At 39.1% G+C, this 6,050-nt stretch overlaps 1 long non-coding RNA gene across 1 annotated transcript; it reads left to right on the top strand.

Annotated features, from left to right (window-relative positions):
• Positions 1 to 1,073: 1,073 nt before the first annotated feature.
• Positions 1,074 to 3,814, top strand: LOC141807765 (uncharacterized). Its single transcript, XR_012599863.1, has 3 exons — positions 1,074 to 1,549; positions 3,036 to 3,157; positions 3,583 to 3,814. It is a non-coding gene; the product is annotated as an uncharacterized LOC141807765 (long non-coding RNA).
• The last annotated feature ends 2,236 nt before the right edge of the window (positions 3,815 to 6,050 follow it).

Consider the following 6,050-nt stretch of genomic DNA (forward strand, 5'->3'; position numbering starts at 1 on the left):
AAAAAATGAGCTGGAACCCTTACACAGCAGTTGTGTGACAGATACAGAATGTTATTTAGCTCAATTGAGGCCATTTTTAAACACATTAGACTGAATCTTATCACAGACATTCCCTCAATTAACCCTTGTGTAAATGAAGGCTTAAAGTAAATGAGCCATCTGTTCCTTATTTACATGTAACATGAATGTAAAACTACAATAAAAAACTGTTGAAAAGAAATTTTTCAATTAAAACTCACTGTCAGGTGCATTCACTCTCGCTTATACTTACGGCTGATTGGATGTTGTTGGTATTTTCAGTGGCATTGCCAGCTCTGACATCCTTAGCCGTGCTAGTGGCTCAGCAGTGACGACAGCAGCTAGCTAGGCTCAGAGACGGCTGTGGTACGCAGGGTTCAGGGATTGTTGTTCAGAGATGAGTGCATGCAGTATGTGTCCGCCCCTACTCTGTCTCTGATTGGCTAACTAAACCAGTTTTCATCCAACGGCTCTGATATACATGTTATGGTCTGATACTGATAAGGAGATCGAACAGTGGGTACTGGTAATTCACCAGGAGATGGCAGTTATGGATGGGTACTGAATTGGGTGCTTTTATAGGTACAGACCCAGTTCTGTTAAAAGTACCAGGTACCGATTCACATAAAATCAAAAGGTACCATGGTTAGGTACCTGAATGCATCCTCATGACTGTGAGGGAGTGGACGAGTAGCCAATTTTCCATGCTGGACATGAACAGAGCATTACAAGGTGTGTGTGTGTGTGTGTGTATATATATATATATATATATATATATATATATATATATATATATATATATATATATATATATATTATTGCTGGGCCATTAACGGCGATAACGCGCTGCGTTACCGCGAGACTCTCATCGCGCGAGAAAAAAAATCTCGCCGTTAATCTATGCTTCTCAAAATTGGGTCTGGGAGCTGGGGATATACGCAAGGTATGAAATTCTCGCAGTGGGGGGTGTGAGCAAGCCGAACCTGGCCTGGTCGGAAGTGACGTGTGAATTAATAACGCCAGACGACATGGATGCGGCTGCTGCGGTGAAACCAAGGGGCAACATCCGGTTCGTAGAAATGAAGCCTATGCGGAAGTGCTAAAAGCCGCTGTTCGTCGAGACGCCGCTTGAGGCTGGCTGCAGAAAGACCGGAAGTTACATAGACCCCCAGCCAAAAAAACGGACTTTTACGGCATTAAAAAGCATATTTACAGCCTGGTTCAACAAACGGCTTGGGTCTGAAACGTTGACTTCACCATCGGCACACACTGTGAGGGGGGTGAATTTTTTTCTAACATTTTCCTTTTGATTATATCCACATTTATCGACTTTTACCATATTTGGATAGATGAGGGCGTGGTTGACTTGACTGACAAGCGAGCGTCTATTAGCTTTTTTGCTCGGAGGCTAGGTTACAGATCGTGTTGTTGAGCTTGAACTGTTTTCATCATGAATGAATCCAAAAGTATCCTGCTGTGCCTTGGGATGTACTGACAGACCGTCCAAGAAGTCGGTGCTGCAGCTTTTCCGGTGAGTAATTCGTTTTCTATACTTTTTGTGTTACGTTATTAGCAGGTGTTAGCACGTATACCGGAGCCGAACCGGGCGGCTAATAGCTCTACGCCTATGCCGTAGACTGCTCACGGCCCACGGCTTATGAGTTGAGCTTGTCAGCCAGCTAACCCTGTGGCTTTGGATCGCTTTTAATTGCCGATCAAGTCACACATGCAGGCAGTGCTAATGGAAACCTATGATAGAAAAGCATACTGGCATGTGTTCGGATTTAAATGTAGAATAATTAATTTTTCGCGATTGTTAAAATGTGAAGTGCAAAGCTACCGAGTGAGATCATTTCAAGTCCACTACATGATCATTAATCTGGTACTGTGAACGCCGATTTGTCCAACAAAAAAAATTATCTACGAAGAAAACGGTCCGACTGATCGATCAGAATATTTTAAATTCCTGAAAAGTATAATGCCATAATTCAATAGCTTTCATTAAAATAATCTGAGGATATATTCGTACGTGATTTACAGTCAATGAGGCTACGTTGTGTTTTAATTACACTACAACAGCCTTGAAATACTTTGTGCTGCATTTGTTAAAACTAGGGAGAGGCCATAAGAGAGGCTCTTAAAAACAGAAACAGTATGTATAGATAGTGTGTGCTGTGTTCTTCGGCTATTATCTGTGCCTGTAGGTGAATCACAAGTTTCGTTCGACAGATAGACAGAGAGCTAAATAGATGACTGCAGTGAACTCCAAGTGGGATACATTGTGAAATCAGGACATCTCACTACAATGAAGGGGACAATATCTATTCTCTGAGTACAGCTTAACCCTCAGGTGAAAGCCAGTGCCTAGACTTTTTTCATTATCTTTAAAATTCTCCTTGGGCTTTGAAAAAATATGTTTTCATTGATTTTTTTTCAAATATTTGATCTTTTCAACAAGTTACAGACATGTTTATACCAGTGAAGTACATGTGTCTAAGTATTTAGTATAAAAGGGTATGAACTAAATGTATAAATGTTTTGGTTAATCGATGAATAATTATTTATTTCTATTATGCTATTCAAAACATTTTAACATATATGCACACATTTTCTTTAACATTGTGCAATATATATTTCATCAAAATCAAATCCCATGCACTAAGAAGAATGGCATGATATAGACAGACTGATATGCAGTCCCACCATAAAAACCATTTCATTTTGAGGAAAATGACTTTAAATTGCTGCTGACTTCAGTGACTACTGTGCGCCAGTAGCAAGGTGCAACTGCATTACAAGATTCATGTCTAACACTGCATGTTGGAATCTCATCTCTTAACTCTCATGTGATTACAGTAGAATTTACAACACTATTTTGATTGCAGGAGAGATATCTTGAAATAAAATGAAGTCATTGTGAAACATCCAAAATACAAAATCTCAGCTGTAATTGTCAATAGACATGTGATTAAGGTCAGCTTGCCTGTATTTTGATGCACTTGTCAATTTTCTTCTAGATGATCCAGACAGGCTGAACCAGTGGGTGATCAACATGAGAAGAGACAACTGGACTCCCAACGAGGCCTCTCGCTTGTGCAGTGAACACGTTGAAAGTTGTCACTTCAGAACTGACTCCAGGGTACAGAGACCTTATTGGTGTAAACTGATTAAGTGATACCCAAAACTAAATTCTAACTTATACACTATATTAAAACTAAGGCATAAATGAAGATGAGCATGTTTTATAGTGTAATTGTCAGTGTACAAATACTTATCAAACCAGTCATTTGTGGGGAGTTTTTTTGTCATAGAGAGGTAATGGAAGGGTAATTGCTTTTATACATAAAATCTCTGACATTTATTTTAGAAATATCTTTCTTTCAGATGAGAGTGATGAATGACGCATGATTCATAATTGAAACTAAGCCTCTAAGTGACTTGAATGCTCTGTTAGTAGTTGCAGCATTTTCAGTGTTGATGATATTAGTGACTGCAAAACTTTCTGAAGTTAATTTCCGTGATTTTACCTGTGCCCTACCCTGTGTGTCTGTGTTAAACCTCCAGTGCCTCCTTCAAGATCCTGCCCTTCGTCCACACTGCCTAGCTCCCTCTGTTACATCCTCTGTGGATCTGGATCTCTGGACTTTGGATCAACATACATCTTGTGCAATAAAACCCTTAAACTGCTCTCCTTGATCCAATTGAAAGTGTTTAAGAAGGTAGTATTAGTATTTCATTTTGGCTTGTTAAACTAATCATACTTTTTAGGTAAACTTGTGGGGGTTCAAGACTCAATGCTGACTGTTAGTAGATGTATTGACTTAATGGATAACTAATTAAAATTCTGTTGTAATCAGGGGTATTTGCTAACTAAAGACTTTTTCAAAACTCAATGGAACTCCTTCATTTTTCTTAAAATCATCTCATGCATTGCTGTCATTCTATGAGAAATGTATAGTTAGTGTTGTAATGTGATAGTAAGAAGTGTTGTTTGGATCCAAGCCCAGCTCAAAAAAGGCCAGAAATGTCTTTGGGTGAAAGAAACTTAAACAGATAAAATTTCAAAACAAGGCAACAGTACTGTAAGGGAAAAGGGAAAGTTTTTGTACAGTCTGGTTTAAATACAGGTCTGACCGCAGATGAGCTGCAACTGGGTGCTCAGGTGGGCTGCGTTACCTAATGTACAGGTGAGCATGTACAAAACGGTGGTGAGTGGGAAAAATACTGCGGCCAAGTGGCAGAACTGTGAAAGTGTTGCTTTCTCTTGCTGTCATTAGTAAACACAAAGTGGTTCAAACATAACAATAATTTATTCAGCGCAAACATATTTTTAAACTGTTGTAACAAGAAACAAAACTGTACAGACTAACACAAACTTTAAAAAAATTACTTCAACACACTGGCTTGGAAACAAAAAGTCTTAAAAATGAAGTCTATGTATATGCGCTAAAAGTGTCACTTCTTTAAAAGTCTGGTTAAGACTGACTGCAGACTGGAACCCAGCACACAAGCTGTCAGTGAGAGTCTCACGAAGCCTGCCAGTTAGGTCTGCAATCCATACTGTGTCAGGAACAGATACAGACACGAACATGAAATAGTTTTGGAAAGATGAAAAAGCACAGAAAAAAAAACAGTGTTATGGCTTTGGATTCTTTTAAAATTTAACCTGAAACTCAACATTTGAAATGAAAGTGATGGACTATCAAATAAAAAGTTCCCGAAGACCAGCTTCAAAGGCAGAGACAGTTCACTGTGTTTTTAAGACACTGTGCTAATGTATTTAAAAAAAATACATAATTTCCCCTAGTTGTGAAATAACTCCATCCCTCAAAAATAGTCCAGAGCTGTCATGTCTAATGTGAGGGTGCTCAAGAAGCACACCACTATTTATACATTTTCTGCTCTTTTCCATCTTTGCTGAAATTTTAACTTTCCACTGGCATCTCTGGGTGATGCCAGACAAAATTCTTTTCATGTCTGGGTGCTGGACACGGAGCTGCTGGAGGTCATCTTTCATCCCAGGTTGCTGCAGGTGCCACAGGTGGTTCAAAATCCACAGGGATGGTGTTTGGAGGGCAGGCAGTCATGGCTTGTTCCTTAGGTGTATAAGGGAAAGTAAAAATATATATGTTAAGAAAGAGATTTTTTTAACTGTCATGTCGAAGTAATTACATACTTTTTGCTATTTGAGTACCAGTTTTACACAGTCTTTGGACTCCTTTGTGGCAAAACCACAACAGCATAATATTAAATGCATTGCAGTATGATGTACTTCCTTATTTAGTCTCATAACTTTCATCTTATTACATATTATGCTCCCCTGACAAACTTTTAAAAAGAGCAAGCACAAGCACCGCATAATTACAAATACTTCTCTTACAAAACCTAAACTTTATGTAATTATCATCCAGTGGTACCCAAATCAAACACATATCAATGTGATTATGAAATTTTGAATTTCTTTCATATTAACCATTTGATAAGTAATGTAGACACTGAATCATACTTTAAAATAGTAATCTAGTAATTTTTCAAGCTAGGAGTATGGTCAGGATAAGTATATGGTCAGGATAACATCTAATTACTGTCATCAATTTTTACTATACTTGTACACTAGAAAATAACTTGCATGTTTAAATAATAAAATTGTATACTGACATACAAGATGACAGTTTCTCACAACTTTTTCTAAAGTTTTGGCTCAACTTACCTCAAAAAGTGCGATCGAAGGGTGCGGAGGTTCGGAGACGAAGGGGATTGCCATTCAGTGGCCAGTTAGCTTACGTTAGCTCCGCTAACTAGCATTTAGCGTAGCTTAGCCGTAGCGTCGAACTAAATGGGCGCGGTTTCATCGCCCAACCACAATTCAGCCCGCCCAGACTCCGCCTCTGAACCGGAGCCTGGCTCCACCGGAAGGCTGCATTTCCATGATGGCCGCAGCCACGGATTGGCTTCAAAATCGTGTCTCAGAACGCACGGGTGACGTCAGCGACGCTTCGTCCATTTTTTTTTACAGTCTATGGGTGAAACCG

Source organism: Halichoeres trimaculatus, unplaced genomic scaffold (assembly GCF_033239565.1).
Source record: "Halichoeres trimaculatus isolate MK-OKI-2021-1 unplaced genomic scaffold, fHalTri1.1 fHalTri1_scaffold_18, whole genome shotgun sequence".
NCBI classification, from domain to species: Eukaryota; Metazoa; Chordata; class Actinopteri; order Labriformes; family Labridae; genus Halichoeres; species Halichoeres trimaculatus.